The sequence below is a fragment of the Culex pipiens genome, chromosome 2 (assembly GCF_016801865.2).
Source record: "Culex pipiens pallens isolate TS chromosome 2, TS_CPP_V2, whole genome shotgun sequence".
Lineage (NCBI taxonomy): Eukaryota > Metazoa > Arthropoda > Insecta > Diptera > Culicidae > Culex > Culex pipiens.
Window position 1 is genome coordinate 104227389 of NC_068938.1, and position 17166 is coordinate 104244554.

Below are 17166 nucleotides of genomic sequence, written 5' to 3' on the forward strand. Positions count from 1 at the left end.
TTATTTTCTCCTCCAAGACCCGCAGATTTGTGCGAGCTCCTTGTTCGACACCTCTAGCCTCTTTCGTACGAACCATTTGTTTATCTATCCATCGCGCAGCGACTGAACCAGTTGCTGCACGAAGACATCTTCGCAGTTCAGCGTTTTCCCTTTCGCGGAATAGCTCTGCGTGCGCCGAACAAAGAAGTTATCAAAATGGGGGTGGGGTGGAAACCTTTTTTCTGCGCTCAGAAATGTAGTTCAGTATTACAAGCCATACCAAGCCATCGCAAACCGAGGTAGCTGACGAGAGCTTCAACGGGGTAGAAAGTATAACGAGGCTCCGGAGGTAGAGCGAGAGATTGAAACAATACGCCAAAGATCAAGCTCCGGGGCAACAACAACGGCTTCGCTAGGAGAGGTAGACACAAAAAATAACACAAGAAAAAAAAAGAGAGCAAAACAATTTGGATCTGGCTGGTTGTTACATTTTCTGTTGTTTTTGCTGCCTTCCCTGGGCTTGCTCTCGGAAATCTCTGCCAGGCTGTTGTTGTTGCGAGCATTTCTTTCCATTTTCCATAATTGATAATGGATTTTGCACGGGCGGAGCGGGGTTTCTGTACGAGTGTGGTGTTCCTCCGCGACTACCTCCTCCTCGTCCATCGGAATTGCGATTGTAGATGAGTAGCATGCTCAAGATAGTTCAACGCGTTGTACACGTGATTTGAAGGGCGGATCAAGGCCAAGTTATGATGGAACTTTGAAGTTTATGGTGAACTTGGATGTTTAATTTGGATTATGGTTCAAGTAGTTCTCGAATAGACTAGAAATTGAGATTTGAGTCGTCCAAGGTCGCCACAAACAAATCTTTTTCTATATAGATTAAGGTTCAAGGGAAGACTGGTTAGGTGCTAAGCACAACAAACCTGATTGATGTTAGAAATTTCACGATTCCAGCTATTAATCAAGTCAGTTTTAAGGGATTGAGATGATCCAAAAATTCCGTAGTAACAGTTCAATAGGGCGAATCTGCGTTTTTAAACAAACAGTCTAACGTGAACTGTCACTTGAGCAAAAGGGATAGACTGCTTGTTTACAAACGCAGATTTACCCTATTGAACTGTTACTACGGAATTATTTGCTAGAAGCCAACTTTTGGATGACATTTAGAACATAACAATAGAACTATCTTGTTGGGTTTAGATCCATGGGAAGACTGGTTGGAATCTGAACATATGCATCAAACTTGATCACTCGAAATAATATCTTAAAGATTCCAACACTTTATCAAGCTAGTTTTGAGGGTTTCTTGTAGGACTACCCAATACATCACAATCGAATGATTCTTCATGGGAAGACTGGTTGGAAGTTGACTAACATATTGTTCACTGTTAAAATCCTTGTGATTCCAGCTATTTATCACGCTTGTTTAAGGATTTGCTGGTTGTCAAACTGGACTGATTGATTCCTTAAAATTCAACGGATCTTGCTGTTTGAAAGTTCATGGGAAGACTGATTGATAGCTGAACATTTTTATAAAGCTAGTTTGTGGATAATAGCTTAGACTTACCGATAAACCACAATTGAACATTTATTGTTGAAGTTAGGTTCATGGGAAGACTGGTTGGAAACTGAACATAGTTAACACACCTGATCAATGTTCAAAATCCTTAAGATTCCCAATGAAAAATGACCACAATTTGGTTCAAGTCACCCTAATCCAATAAACTATAACCTAACGATTCTAGCATTTTTTCAAGCTACTTTTAAAAATTTCCTGGATGACATCTAGGACTATCCAAGTCATCACAGTAGAACAATTCTTCCGTGTTTAACGTTCGTGGGAAGACTGGTTGGGAGATGGAAAAAATATAAACATCATTGTAGGAATTCTCCAGATCTTAGATACTTATCAAACTAGTTGTAAGGATTGTAGTATTGAGTGACAGGTGAACAATAATGAACTTTTCGTGCTAGCTTAAGGTTCGTGCGAAGACTGGCTAGAGGTCAAAAAGACAAGCTATATAGTTGCAAATCTTAGGAAGGAAGGAAACGTTACCGACTACGCGAGCAGCAAACTTGGCTATTCAGTGAGCTTTCTTTATTCGGGAAAACTTCTTCGTCTCCACCAATTCAACTGTGAGCTGAAGATAGCTGTAGTTAAGGACGGTTTAGGTTCATGGGAAGACTGGTTAAAACTGAACTGAAGAGGAAGAATCTTAGAGATTCTTATCATTAACAAACTCAGGGAGATTGAAGAGTTGGGTGATATTCAGGACTAACTTCTTTGCTGAGCTAAAGTTGGTTGAAGACCAACTTCCAACTCATCTCCCATCAATGTGACAGTTGCTTTCACCTCCACACACACACCAGACCAAGTTGCCATGTCACAAAGTTCGCACAACGGAAAAGAACCGCAACCTGTGCAGCAGGACCTGTGTTTGACCGCTCCTGTTGCCAGCTGTTGCCAAGCCCAGGGTATCGTTCACTCCGGTGGTCTAATCTCAAGCTTACCAGTCGGCGGCAAGCTAGCTCGACCAGTGCTGGTGGTGACGAAAGATGTCATAAAGTTTCTGACATGCACATCTGGAGCTCCGCACTAATCCTGTCGGATTTTGGGGCTACCGGCTAGAATCGGAGCTAACGTTCTTACGGAGGGGGTATTAATTTTTATTTGGTTGTCACACATTGCCTTCTGCCGGAGGGGAAAGTTTGTTCGAAAAACTATTTTGTTTCGGATCGTTGAATTTTCCAGCATTAATCCGCGTTAAGCGCAGAGGGAGATTAATTATTTAACAGCTATTCCGTCGACACGTCTTCAACGGGAACTCACGTTCGATCGCTTTAGTTTTTTTTCGGAACACGACCTCTCGCGAGCTGAGGGCTCCCACCGGAGATCAAAGTCCGGAGTTCGATTTGATTCACATGAATAATAAATAGACATCGATTATCTTGACTCCGACTCGGGATAGCTGCTTGACTCCTATACCTCTGGAGCTGCTGCTTCTGGCTGCGATGAAGAAGCAACTCCAACCAAACGTCGAAACCCTTTGGCATAACGAATGATGTGCATGAGAAGCTTTCATGTTGTTTACATTTATCGCTACTCATCATCACCATCGCCGCGCCATCTCTTGGCAGCCCTGACGTGATGGCCTGCGGTGAATCTACCGCCGCCATGGAAGATAGTTTTAAATTTCTACGAGGGGGAATAGAACTCCAGGGAAAGAGGGAGTTCTGGTAATATGAGCCACCTACGCGCGTTATAATGGGATCAGGCCTCGTTCGTCACATCATAATGGCGCACCGCTATAGAACCCTGCGGGAAGATGATCTCCGGACTTTAAGATTGATACGAGGTATAACTTGTGGTGGTTGACGTTCAGCTTCACGCGTTCGTTACAAATCATGTTGAATTAGTCACATTTGATGTGAAGCCGGGAATCGTATGGCACCTGTGGGAATCGATTCTTGGGAGTTGTTTCCGGGACTGTTGCAGAGTCAACAGCCATTCCACCCGAAACATTTTGTTTGCATATTAAAGCCTTCATTACCGCTCACTCTGGCTACGAAGAGGGGACACAACGTGGCCATTAGCCGTCGCCGCCGTCATTCATTATCATATTTCCATAGAGCCACATTACCATCTTTTGCAGCCGGGTCGGGTGGTGGTGGTTCTAGAATTTCAAGTAGCAATTCGTTGACAGTCCCTCGCGCGGCCACGCGCTGCTCAGCAAACCGGGAAACGGGAAAAACTGACGTTGACCGCCCGGGACTCCCGCGGCTGTGGAAACCTCTGAAATGTGGACAAAACGGAAGTTGCCGAAAACTGGGGAAGTCATTACAAAGAGATTGGACTACTGTTGCAAGCGCCGTTGTTTTCGGAGATTCGAAATGTCAACGTATCTTTTATGGCTTTTGAGGGTAGTGTTGAAAATAGTAGAAGTTGTTCAATTTTGAACCTTCAACAAATTCTCTTTGCGGAAAACTTGACAAGGTGGGTCTGGCCAATTGAAAAGAAAGGCACACAGATACATCTAAAGTCGCATATTAAAAAATCTAGTATAACCGTCAAATCAACTTCGGATCTTTAAAGGTCCGTTACCTTAAACCAAACAAACCCTTGGATCTGCCCATAACGTAGTTCCCTCCCAAATATTTGCATGAATCATTACCTCCACCTCGCTCGCGGAATGCTAAAAATATCCGCACCCTCAAAGAAACAAGCCCCGAAAACCACATTCCACTCGCACGAGACGACACCTGCGCGACAGTCACCTTGTCAAGTACGCATCGACGTCGTCAGTCCAAGTCGTTACTTAACACTGGAACGCCCAACGCATGTCCAACTTACACGGACGCCCAAGCCTCCCAAAAAAGTTGGAACGGTAACTTCAACTCGCTGGTTCTCGGGCATAACTCAACCAATCGGGACGATTCTTTTTTCCAGTAATTTGTAAGAATGTCTAGATGATCCTAGAACTTTGCAGAACTTAATTTGATCAAATCTGTAATTTCTGCGACCGAAAACATCGTTCCACCTTTTTTCAAAACGACTGCCTCCGCGGAATTTTAGGCGAATTTTTTTTGTACGCGAAAAAAAAAGTTGGAACGATGTTTTTAATCGCAAAAATTACAGATTTGATCAAATTAAGTTCTGCAAAGTTCTAGAATCATCTAGACATCCTAACAAATCACTGGAAAGAAGAATCATCTTGATTGGTTGAGTTATGCCCGAATTCCATTGAGTTGAAGTTACCGTTCCAACTTTTTTGGAGCCTTGGGCGTTGGAATGTTAATCTGCGCATCATCTCCGAGACCGAGCCTGCCAAACAATACGTCAGTCAGTTCGATATTTCGATAAAAGTGGACTTTGCTTTGGCGAGGATATACCTCTTAGAGAGTGCGAAGGTTTCGAGACGTTACGGACATTCTTGAGCCACTCGTCATCGCGCGTATGCAAAGCAGATATGGAATATGATAACGAATGCCTGGCGGGAAGGACTTTGGTGAGTTTGGAGGCCGTTTACAAGCGAGTTTATTTGCGCGCCAAAAGAATTTCTTGGTTCTTGAACGTCCAAGTTGATCCGTCAAAGAACTGAAGAACTGAACTTTGGAAACAGTTTATAATGCAAATCTAATTACAAAAATAAAAAAAAACTAAAATTCAAAAATACAAAAATACTTCAAGACAACAAGACAACAAGACAACAAGACAACAAGACAACAAGACAACAACACTACAAGACAACAACACAACAAGACAACAAGACAACAAGACAACAAGACAACAAGACAGCAAGACAACAAGACAACAAGACAACAAGACAACAAGACAACAAGACAACAAGACAACAAGACAACAAGACAACAAGACAACAAGACAACAAGACAACAAGACAACAAGACAACAAGACAACAAGACAACAAGACAACAAGACAACAAGACAACAAGACAACAAGACAACAAGACAACAAGACAACAAGACAACAAGACAACAAGACAACAAGACAACAAGACAACAAGACAACAAGACAACAAGACAACAAGACAACAAGACAACAAGACAACAAGACAACAAGACAACAAGACAACAAGACAACAAGACAACAAGACAACAAGACAACAAGACAACAAGACAACAAGACAACAAGACAACAAGACAACAAGACAACAAGACAACAAAACAACAAGACAGCAAGACAACAAGACAACAAGACAACAAGACAACAAGACAACAAGACAGCAAGACAGCAAGACAGCAAGACAACAAGACAACAGACAACAGACAACAAGATAACAAGGCAACAAGACAACAAGACAACAAGACGAAAAGACAACAGGACAACAAAACAAGACAACAGAACACAACAAAAATGTATTCAACAGATCGTCGCTACCGTTTATTAAGTTGACCATGCTCAGGATCTGCCCTAAGCAAGCGATGCGACCAAGTCTGATATTACAAGATTGTGATACAGTTGGCCTGGTACAGAGACGTCCAGTGGTTGCATGTTGTCAACTCTGTAATTCTTCTCGCTACAGGCTATACCTACATTTGTATACAGTACAAGTCAGCAGGTATTCACGGTGATTGCATCGTTCCACGCCTGGGAGTCCCTTTCCAATCCACAGTGAAGAGGTGTGTTGTGATAAACGAATGCAAAACCCCCCGCGTTCGAGATGGAGATGTTGATGATCCACCTCTTCGCTCCAAGCCGATGCAGCCGAGAGAGCACCAAATTGAATAAAACTATATGTGAGGAGTGTGTGTGTGTGGAATAGGTTTTAATTACGCCGGGGCAACCAGGCGCAAATCGGTTTGCAAAGTGACTGCCCTCCCGGTCCGCCTCCTCTACCTCATATTGTTAGGATTGTGTGGTGGGCTATAAAGAGGAATCAAAGGTACGTGAAAACGGTCCCGACATGCTTGCACGTCCCGTCTCTTCTTCAGGCTCGCGCCAGCGATTCTCGCCAACATAGTAGAGCAGCAGCAGAGTATCGAGTGACTTCTAGGCTTCGCCGCGGTGATTGCCCCTGCGCGGAGTTCGCTCTCCAAGACTCGTTTGTGCGGTTGGAAAAGGTCGTCAACCCCCACACCGCCCGTAGACTCGTGAGGTTTGATTTAAGAGGAGCAATAAAACTATTTCGCCTCCTCCGGAGGCTGCAGCCTCCGGACAATAGCCCAAATGGCCGGTTTTGTGACCCTCATTCATCAAAAACTGTGTGGCCAACTCGACGACGACACAGGAAGCTGAGAGACCGCTTTCAATTAGAAGATTACAGTCCATCAAATATTCAAAGGAACCTTGGATGTTCTTTTGTGTGTGTCCCAAAACGGGCCCCGAGGCGCGGCACGCCTCTCCCTGAAAGATTGTCGCCGAGTGATAACACACAGTGCAAACACTTCTTCGTCGGTTCAAGGAGGGGACGACCTGCGCGGAAACACGAAATCAATTAATCTTTGTGACAAGCAATCAAGTCGTCGTCCCAAGGATTTGTCCACCTCCTCCTGCTTTGCTGGATGGTTCTGGAGGAGGAGGGATCCGGGAGTTGTGTTATCGCACTCGGAGTTGTCGGAAGGGAGGAGGAAGAAGCGTCCCCGGGATGATAAATAATTTAATCTTACGGGGAAGTTTGTGTGTGTGTGTCTTTTAGTATGCTCCTTCGTTGAAGACGATTCCGTAATAGACAGGGTGGCGACGACGAGGGTGTTGGTGACGGGGACATCCATTATTATTGCTTGGAAAACATTACGAAGATTGAGGGTAAGGAGACACAGTGCAGGGTGAAAGTTTCAGGACGTAGAATATCTGAGTCCATAATGCTATTTTCGACAGTAAAAACCTCACTGAACTCTAAATTGTGTTCATTCGTTCATGGAAACAGTTCATCCGATTGATTGGATTGTATTGGCAGGCGAATGGCCATTACATATTCCTTGAACGGTGGTGGCCGATATTGTAAAGTCACAGATTTCATAAGTCAAAGGTTTTGGGATTGAATCTTGTCAATGATTTTTTTTTGTGGGTGTTTTTTTTTAAATGAACCCAAGAGTAAAATGCTCTCGACTGTTTAAATACAGTTCTGACCAAGAACCAACGAGTTGAAGTCACCGTTCCAGCTAATTTGAAGGCTTGGCTGCTCCAGTGTAAAGTCCTGTAACATCTGTCCGTAACTTTCAGCGTGCAATGCTCTGCAACTCTGTTCAAAGTTCGTCGCGTCAAAGTCTGCCAGCTTATGGTCACTGACGCATGAACTCTCGGCAGGGTCAACCGGAAAAGGCAGGCTAGAAGAAGTGCGTGCGCAACAATAGAGCAGGACAATAGGCGAATCAAAAGGGGGAAGGACTCTCTGAGTCCTTTCTCGCGTTTATTTATAAATTTCAACCTGAAAAGAAAAAGGTGAAAAAAGGGTCGAAAATGACTTTTTTTCTTCTCCTTTCTAAATGGGAGTATTACAGAACAAGGGTGAAAACTGGTTGAAATTCGAATAAATTTACGTGCGAGTTAGTCCGCGGGGGTGTGAACGGAGGGCGTCCGGAAGTCATCAAGGTACACACGGTAAACAATCGATTACCGTGGCGGGTTAATCTTTCGGTAGGCTGATTTATGGCCGCGGGTGGTAGAACCCGGCATTAATTGCGGGTCGTCGATTTCTGGCTCTGTTATCGCAATTTGTGAGGTTGATGCTTCGATTGGGCGTGCTTAATTTGCAAATACACCAGATTTGCGATGATTGGCTTGGTTCCCATAACTTCTCGACGGTCACACCCGTCAAAGGTCGTCCAGAATCTCGTTATAACCGTCGTTGAGAGTTGGCTTGTTTGCCGTCAACCGCCTAGAGTGATAAATTTTCCTTTTATGATGATGATCGGGACTAGACGACGTCTAACGGGGCCCTCGTTGAAGCACCGCAGTACAGGAAGAGAAAAGCCTGTAGACGTGGCGCTTTTCTCCGCCCACACGAGGCAGCTCGTTCAAGTGGGTTGTTTACCTTCAGCTCAACGAGCGTAGAAGAAGGAAAAAAGTGTCTCTTCCTGAAGGGTCCTTCATTGATTGTGTCAATCACTGTTTGCGCTGTGTCTACACTTCTAGGCCGTACTAACGATTTCTTTATTTCTCTTCTCTCTCTCTAGGTAAGTCCCGGCAAATATTGTCTATCGATACAGGCAGACAGACGGCAGAACCTCGCAGCAGGACGTCAGGTTAACTCGGGGTGACTGGACTGAGCTTCAGAGACGCGACTCCGAAGGTTCGTAATTAGTCACGATTTTCTCGTTCCGTAGCTGCCCGTGCGCACAGCAGGCCAACATCATCGGGTCGCCCCGTCATCGCGGAGCGATAGTACACAAAATTTATGCCCCATCAAGTAGCCCCAAACGGTAGACTTAATTAGATAAAATCAACCGTGCAGAGAGATTACAGCCCCGCGTTCGGATCCAATCAATCAACCAGAAGCTCGAGAGTGAAAGAGCTCGCGCTCGCGCGCGCCAATTTTGGCCAATTTCGGCAAAACCCGCTGTACAGCTATCCGCGGAAAGTGTGTCAGAACAGTTTGCATCTGGGCCATCGGCCAGCGTTGTATCTTTGCATTGCCGACCAACGTCGGCAGAGTTGCACATTCACGGTCAACCTTATCGGAGGATCGCGCTCGATTGGGCTCCCCCAAAACAAAATGTCAGAAACGGGCGCGCGGGTTTTTGTTCTGCTCAATTAGCACACGCCGTACAAGGCGTGTCTAAACCGGAGTGGGGGCCCCGTGGTTATCGGGACGCTATCGGCACGCTTTAGTTATGGTCGTGTAAACAAAGATTTGTTCCACCCCCCTTGGGTGGGGACGGCATTCCTGGGTTGATCGGGAGTTGCTGATAAGGATTTTTGGTGTAACCTAAGCTCGTCAATTGCTTTCTACAAGCATTTTTCTTAAAAGATATCTAGAATTTCCTTTGACGAGTGCCATCTAAGTTGCAATGCTATGGAGTAGGCAACAACATTAATGAGAAAAATCTCCACTCAACAGAGCATCATTTCGACCAAGCTCGTCACACCTTTCGTGAGAAATAACATCAGGAACATCTTGCGTGTTGTAGTACTGCTTGGACCTCACGCGACCTCTCACTGTAAATCTACAAGAAGTTGAGTTCAGCTTCCAACAACCAAGCAGCGGTTCAATTTCAGCGACACGCCCGAAACCAGGACAAACCCAGCCAAGTTCAACAGTATCTCTTGTTAATGACCTTGTACTCTTCAGCCGGGCAACCGCCAGCGAAGTCTCGAGACAACAAAGTTGAAGCAAATTCACTTCCACGAACCCATTCATCACTGCGCTGACTGCCAAGAGTCGTCGCGACGCGTAATTTTTTGCCCTCAGAGGCGGGTGTGTATTTATTAATAAACCTAATTGAAACATGAAAGCTACCGACGACCGAGCCCTCTGGAGTGCGTGCGCGTTAATTTAATAAAGTCTACAATGTGGTGGACGCTGGTGTCTCCGAGTGGTCACGAAATATCCGGATCCGGCCCCGCTGCTGATCTGAATTTAAAATTTTCCGCTGACTGGCCATTGTTCTAATTGTTCCAGCATGTCATAAATTTTGGCTCGTTGCCGCACCGCTGGACAATTTCCCATAACCTCACCGCGCTCGCGCCCGTGGATTATAATAATGAAGGTAGAGTGCGCGCGACCATACTGTCCACATCAGCATGACCCGCTTCTCTCTTTTTTTTGCTGTGCCGAGTTGCGAGGCTTCTCCCGCGCGTCAGAATGTTATAAATTGTGCCCATATGGCGGCCTTTTTGGAATAATTCAAACTCACTGGATTGTGTACGAATGAGGAAAAGACATGTGGTTTTCGAGGTTAGGTCTCCGAGCATCGTGTTTTCGCACGACGACGACCGATGCCTTTCGCTTTTTTTTCTCGTTGGGATGGATGCTGGCTAAAGCTGACTCACTGTACTGTTGTTTACAGCTGCAAGCGCTGAGAAGATCAATAAATTCGTCGTCACCTTTACTTTGACGATGGCGACGAAGATGACGACGAAAAAGTGCACGGGGAGACCTTTAAAGTGAAGCCAATTTTGGGCTTGCACTTTAAGGCTGGCAGGCTTTTTGTGGTGGATTTTATGCAACTTGGATGACGCCACTTAAACTTGATTGACTATTTGAATTTGTTGAAAAAATGTAATCAAAAGTTACCTTTTTGTAATTGAAAGTTACATTTTGTAATTGACAGTTACCTTTTTGTAATTAAAGATTACCTTTAGGAGCGTGGAAATATTCTTCTTGTCATTATTAACTATGCATTGATATATTAAGGCTGCCAGGCCTACTCCGATTATGGCTACTGCAGATCAAGAGACTCAAACTGAGACTTCAGGACTTCAAATAGGTCCAACTCCACTGACTTTGGCTTTAAATTTTTGGCTTCCTTCATCGAAATATTTAAACCTTTTGACAGTGTTTCCAGAATGCCAAAATTTCCTTCAAATATCCAGAATGATTCAAAATTTGATTCAAAAAGGTGAATAAAGCGTTCAACTCAATATTTAAAACTTGATCAAACCAAAGCTACAAACCCGATTCCCACAGCCCAATCGCAAAGTTCCGGCGCCCCTGCCAATTGTCCCACACGTGCAGTATGCGGTAATAAGACTCCATTACGGTGAAATCGGAGTACATCAATTCGGGCTTCTTCTTCTTGATATTCTTCTTGGTAGTAGTCATTAAAATCATTAGCGTCATCAGGCTGATTTTTTTTGTTTACCAACTGAAATCAAACAAAATCTCGTTGTTTTGTTTAGTTTCAAATGTCAATATTTACAGTAAAGATGAATTTACCTAACAGTGTTTTTTCCACTGAATTCTATGTTTTCGCAGGTTTTAATGTAAATAAAAACCTAGCATAAAAATCAAGCAAATGTAAAATTTAAAAATAAAGATTTTTTTTTCCTTTCGATTGTTGACTTTGAAGTATTAGTTTTAATATTAACAGTTTTTTAAGTATTTTTTTCATATTTATATTTTGTGTACATTAGAGTCAACTCTTCGTTGAAATTAGTTTGGTTTCTTTTTGTATGCGATAAAAGAACTTTTTTTATATATATTTAAATTATTTATTTTAAAAGCTTGCGAACGCTACGGTTTATAGTATTTTTCTTTTTTGACCATCTAATAATATACCTATTTTATTTAGAACGTAGAACAGTGCAACGTATCGGATTATATTTAAAATTTCTTCTTCTTTTTTCTGCACCAACATCCTTGGCATCCTCCGGCAGGACGTGACTCAAGGTGTGGCCTTTTTGTGGCCTCCTTCGTGAGGGCAGTTCGGTGCCCCAGTTTCTGTTGACCGGTGGACAGTATGGCGGACACTTTGAAGCTGTCCGGCTTTGACGTAACTGGTACCTCCCGGAAGACGTGGTTACGCTTGATTCTTTTGCCGTTGAACGTGACCGGTTCCTCCGTGAAGCCCATCTCGAGGCCTACAAGGGCTTTCAGCGTAAGCTGCGGAGTTTATTCCATCTCTTAGCGACCGGGTCGGAAAGGGCTTTAGCTTGGCTTCACTCTCTGATGACGGCTAGATTCCATCCCAACTCCTTTCCAGCAAGTGCTGAAGACCCTGCTCTGAAGATTCCATTTTCCCGATTTTTCGTCGGGTCGCCGGATCGGAAACTTTTCCGGAGTGCAGGCCATGCCACCAGCAAACTTTTACGAGTTGAAAATGTCGACCCGTCATGTGGAAATGGATGTCGAAGTTGTTATTCTGATGGCCACGGGAGTCCAAGAGAGCCTTAAAAGCTAGAAAATGTTCAAATTATTATAACGATTTTTTCCGCATTAGACCCTAATACTTACTATAACACCAGCTAATTATTTATTTGTATTTTTTCCTGTTTCACACCGAAAAACTTGCGAATTTTATCCGGTTTTGCTTGTTTGGGGTGCTCTGTTTTGTTTGTCGCCTGGCTACTTTGATTTGGCTCGGAAACATGACAGATGAATGGCTGAGACAGGCTGCAGCAGCAAAGCGACAGCAGTGATGCCAACCCAAGGGTAAACAAAACTTAGCTAAATGTGATTATTTCAAAAAAGGTCCTTATTTATGGTGAAACTAATTTTGTTTGTTTGTTTGTTTTTTATTTGGAGGTGGGGAAAAGCCCCTTTGAGTTGTGTCAGAGGACACTCTCTCAGAGAGGCACAAAACCACCTCGTCTTAACGCATCAACAAGTTTACAAACTCCAATGATACAAGACGAGCATACTTAAATCTAACAATTATTACAATTAACGATTAACATTTATGTCACTTTCCTTAAAAATAATATCACAGATCTTCGCTACAAATTCCTAAGATGATTGAGGACTCGATTTTTGATAGTGTTGCGAGGGAGAGAGAAATCAAAAAAATCAGAACAGGAATTGAAAATACGACACATGCTGGATAGTGGCTCATGATGTCCGTAATTCGTAAGTGCTCGGGGAACCCTCAGAAAGTAGTGGGTGCGGAGAGTGCGCCGGCGTATGTTGAAGTCGATGAGTTCCAAAACTGATGGGCAATCGATTGAGGACTGGAGAAGGTCGGTAACGAATGTTACTTTAGCCACATCACGTCGAGTAGAGAGAAGGTCAAGTTGTAACATTTTGCAGCGCTCGACGTAACATGGAGGATTCAACGGGTCGGCCCATAAAACGTGCCGTTGTGCATAACGAACAAATTTCCGTTGAACAGACTCGATCCGCTGGATACTGTTCTGATAAAAGGGCGACCACACAACCGAGCAGTACTCCAAAGTGGAACGGACAAGGGAACAGTACAATGCCTTGAGGCAGCTTATTTGGCGAAATTTTTTAGCGATTCTAAAAATAAACCCTAGAGTTTTTGAAGCCTTCGCTGTGGTGTATGCTAGGTGATCAGAAAATGTTAATTTGCTATCTAGCATTACGCCGAGATCCTTAACGCAAGATGTCCTTGACAAGAGTGTGTTAGTAAGTTTGTAGTCGAATGCAATAGCGGAGCGTTTCCGAGTGAAAGTGATTACAGCGCATTTGGAAGCGTTCAACAACATCCTGTTGTCCATGCACCAGTTGGCGAAGATGTTAAGCTGGTCCTGCAGGAACAATGCGTCACTACGCGTTTCGATGACGGCATACAGCTTTATGTCGTCAGCATAAGACAGCTTGTGGCACTTCAAAAGTAGATGTACATCGTTCATATAGAGCAAAAAAATGAATGGACCAAGATGGCTTCCTTGGGGTACGCCTGAAAATACAGCGAAAGCAGCAGAAACAACATCACCGATCTTGACGCACATCGTTCGACCAGCGAGATAGGACCTTAGCCAGTCAAGAAGCGAACCACCAAATCCCAGACGCTCCAGTTTTGCCACAGCTATACGGTGATTCAATTTGTCAAAAGCCGCAGACAGGTCCGTGTATAAGGCATCGATCTGCTTTCGATGTTGCATGGTCCGCAGGATAAAGGAGGTGTATGCCACTAGGTTGGAACTGGTGGATCGTTTAGCCATGAACCCGTGTTGCTCCTGCGCAATGTAGCTGGAGCACTGGAACTTGATGAAGTCCAAAACAATCTGCTCAAACAATTTACTTGTTGCGCAAAGAGCGGCGATGCCACGATAGTTGCGAACATCACGTTTTGGCCCCTTCTTGTGTACCGGGAAAACGAAAGATTTCTTCCAACAAGACGGGAACACACCAGTACGAAGCGAGAGGTTGAACAAGAGAGACAATGGTGCTGCTAAGCTTTTTATTAATTGCAAAACCAATATAAGGTAAATCAAAATATTAACTTGTAATGTTACACATGATTTTACAGCAAAATTGACGATTTTTCAATTTCATATTCGCACTTGACTGGTAACTGCTGCTGGCAACATTTACTGCCTGTGTTTATGAACGTTTGGGAAGGGCTTGTGGCAGGAAGAAATTAAAAAAAGCTTGGTTTTCGATATGCCAATGTCAAATGTGTGTATAGAAATGATTTCCATCATGATGTGCAAGAACAAAGAAGAACAATCTTGAATTCAGAGTGCGCGAGCTTCGGAAAAATCGGCACGTTGTTGTAAAAATAAAGATCGCCGGGCTTTCAAAAACATTTGGCCGGGAAGTTTTCGTGAAATGAAGAGGTGGTTTGTGATCTGGAGCAGATTCATAAAGATAGTTTCATATCGTAAGTGAAAATATAGTGGAGCTCAGAATGAGGAAGAAGATTGGGAAAAATACTGCAAAGTAATACGAAGAAGAAGATTTCTCATGATTTTTTTAAGGCTTCCAAGTTTTATTGAGTTTCTAGAAGATCTGAGTGAGAAATCGCAATAAAACGTTAAGGAATCGGTGAATTATGAGCCTGTCTTGTTCGAGTTAACATATGGTTAAGGTAGGTGATAAGATATTGATTCTGGAAACTTTTTTGTTGGCAGCGAATTATATGATCGGAAAAAATAAGGGCCGAATGCTCATCATTGATAGAAATTAAGGCCAAACGACGGCAGCCAAATCCGCCATTTTTCTGGTCTCTTGGAATTTCACCTTACGGTCACATTATACCTGGTTGGGGTTCAGGTTCTGGTGTACTGTGTCTTCCAGCGAACGACACAAACCCAAACCAGGGCTGGGATGACGCCGATGGAACTCATAAGCGCTTGGCACCGCACTGCACTAATGGGGGAGCTGAAGTCGAGACTCCGTCAACGTCGTTCTTCGCCGGAGAATTATGCGCTCGCTACAACAATAAAGTGCCATTAACCGTAATCAGACTGTTTGCCTGGAAGTGCAATTGTGCCATCGTCGGTGACGGCGAAGGTTCCGTTGGTGGTACGTGTTATGACGCCCGAAGACGATTTGCTTAAGCATAACTGTTTATGTTTCACCGCCGCCGGTCCACCCCCGACTCCGGGGGGTCGTCGGTCCCACAATTGAACCGACTGACACACACCGTCTCTGGGAAGCCATATTTCGTAATCTGGCGCGCGCGCTCGCTCGGATATGAGTCCGTTGTCCGTGAGTCGGTACAGTAATAGAGAGTTGATAAGCCATTTGCCGTTTCTCGGAAGGGCACACGCCCTGGCAACACCGCCGATGACCACCCTCCCCAAAAACGAGGGCGCGAGTGCTTTCTTCGTGATGGAATTCACAACGTCAACAACCTGAGCCAGCAATCGACTCAAACTACACTCGAAACATCACGATCGCGCGGTACAACGAACTTCAATCGATCGCACGGAGCAGTTCAAAGTCGGGTCCAATAATAACTCGTGTTGCGTTGCGTTGGGGCGTACGCACACGGCTCGCAGACGTCAAACTTCAAATCGCTTCGTGGTAGTTTTTTCTTTGCGCCGCTGCGCGGCCTTTAAATAGTCGAGAAATTTGAAGCTGCAAATATGCAGGCCGGCCGCCGCCGCCAACTCTCGGCACACCGTTTATTTATAATAACAATCATCACATCCGAATATAATGGCGGGGCCTCTTCAGCGCAGGAAACTTGAGCAGATTTGAATTACGTGGTGATGAAGATTTGTTGAGCATTCCGCAACCGCGCTGCACTTGATGAACGCGTGGGTGGCCATTTTCGTGACTAATTCCGGCCAGAGATGCGGTACAATTACTTGTATTACTTGTGTGAACCCCGTCTTCTTGTGACGCGACAAAGACTTCCGATCTGCACAATCTTTGTGTGAGTAATTTATTTACTTAATGTCTCAATTTTATTGTCTCCGAGGATTTCTCACCCCCATCACGCGAGAGAAAAGCTAGAAGACGGTTGTTTCGTGGTGTCGTGATGGATTGACACTTCGTCATGGTTATTATTGTGGCGTTGATGAACGCCGCAAACTAGTAATAATTCATGAGTTAATTTGTCACATTATTTATCAGAAGCGATACTGCTTTCAGTTAATGCTCTTCCTTGAGTTCGCGGTGAAAGATGTAGCGATAACGATTTGTTCGTGTAATTTCAAATGCATTTTAATGAGTGAAGTTCTGTTGTTTTCAGTACACTTGTTAGAGCATTTGAAACAAATGTTATGGGTTGAAACACAGACTGAACGTCACTTACTTAGCAAAACTCCATTGCTGGTAACGTCCTTTCATTGGCTAACATAGCCCAAAACAAATCATTTCACTTTGAACATGTAAAGTGTTGTGTGTGCTAAAATCCAATAACCGCTGGCCGGCAGTGAAATTATGGGAAAGTACAGTATTTATCTCGATCTCGGATATTAGGTGGTGACATCCCTTCGCTGCTTCCAATGGCCCATTTCAAAATGGCAGAAAACCTGGCGGCCAAATTCTGAATCCAGAATGTCCAGATATTTTTACTTTTAAGTGGATTTTATGAAACTTAGTTTACGCAGAGTTGCTAAATTTTGATCATATGACATTCGAATGTTGGAATCTAGTATATTTCGCCGAAGGCCATTTCGATGGACGTTTCGTCGAAAAGTTTTTTAAATTATAAATCATGGGGATGACCTTGTGCTTATTTTTTTTTGCTGAATATTACTCCAAAAACTTTTTTTTAATATTTGAACTGCACTCTCGCCTTTTGTTTTTTTAAACGATTTTTTTTAAAAGAACTGGTCATTTTGAAAATAATGCAAAAACTCCCGAAAATGAATAAAATTATTTTTAAATAATTCAAAGAACGGGTTATTTTTTAAAGAATGCAA

The 17166-nt window shown here is 43.7% G+C and overlaps 2 protein-coding genes across 19 annotated transcripts in view; one reads left to right on the forward strand and one right to left on the reverse strand.

Annotated features, from left to right (window-relative positions):
• LOC120428101 (uncharacterized) overlaps positions 1–17166 on the reverse strand; it is a 581627-nt gene that overhangs the window by 437021 nt on the left and 127440 nt on the right. The window lies entirely within an intron of this gene.
• The window catches only part of LOC120427877 (A-kinase anchor protein 200), a 146323-nt gene that overhangs the window by 43885 nt on the left and 85272 nt on the right, over positions 1–17166 (forward strand). For 6 of the 18 annotated variants that reach the window (XM_052707777.1, XM_039592898.2, XM_039592874.2 and 3 more), the window contains exon 3: positions 8619–8734. The exons of the other annotated variants lie outside the window; for them this stretch is intronic. The gene's annotated coding sequence lies outside the window, so the exon portion shown is untranslated. The remainder of the gene's footprint in view (positions 1–8618; positions 8735–17166) is intronic. 18 annotated transcript variants of the gene reach the window in all.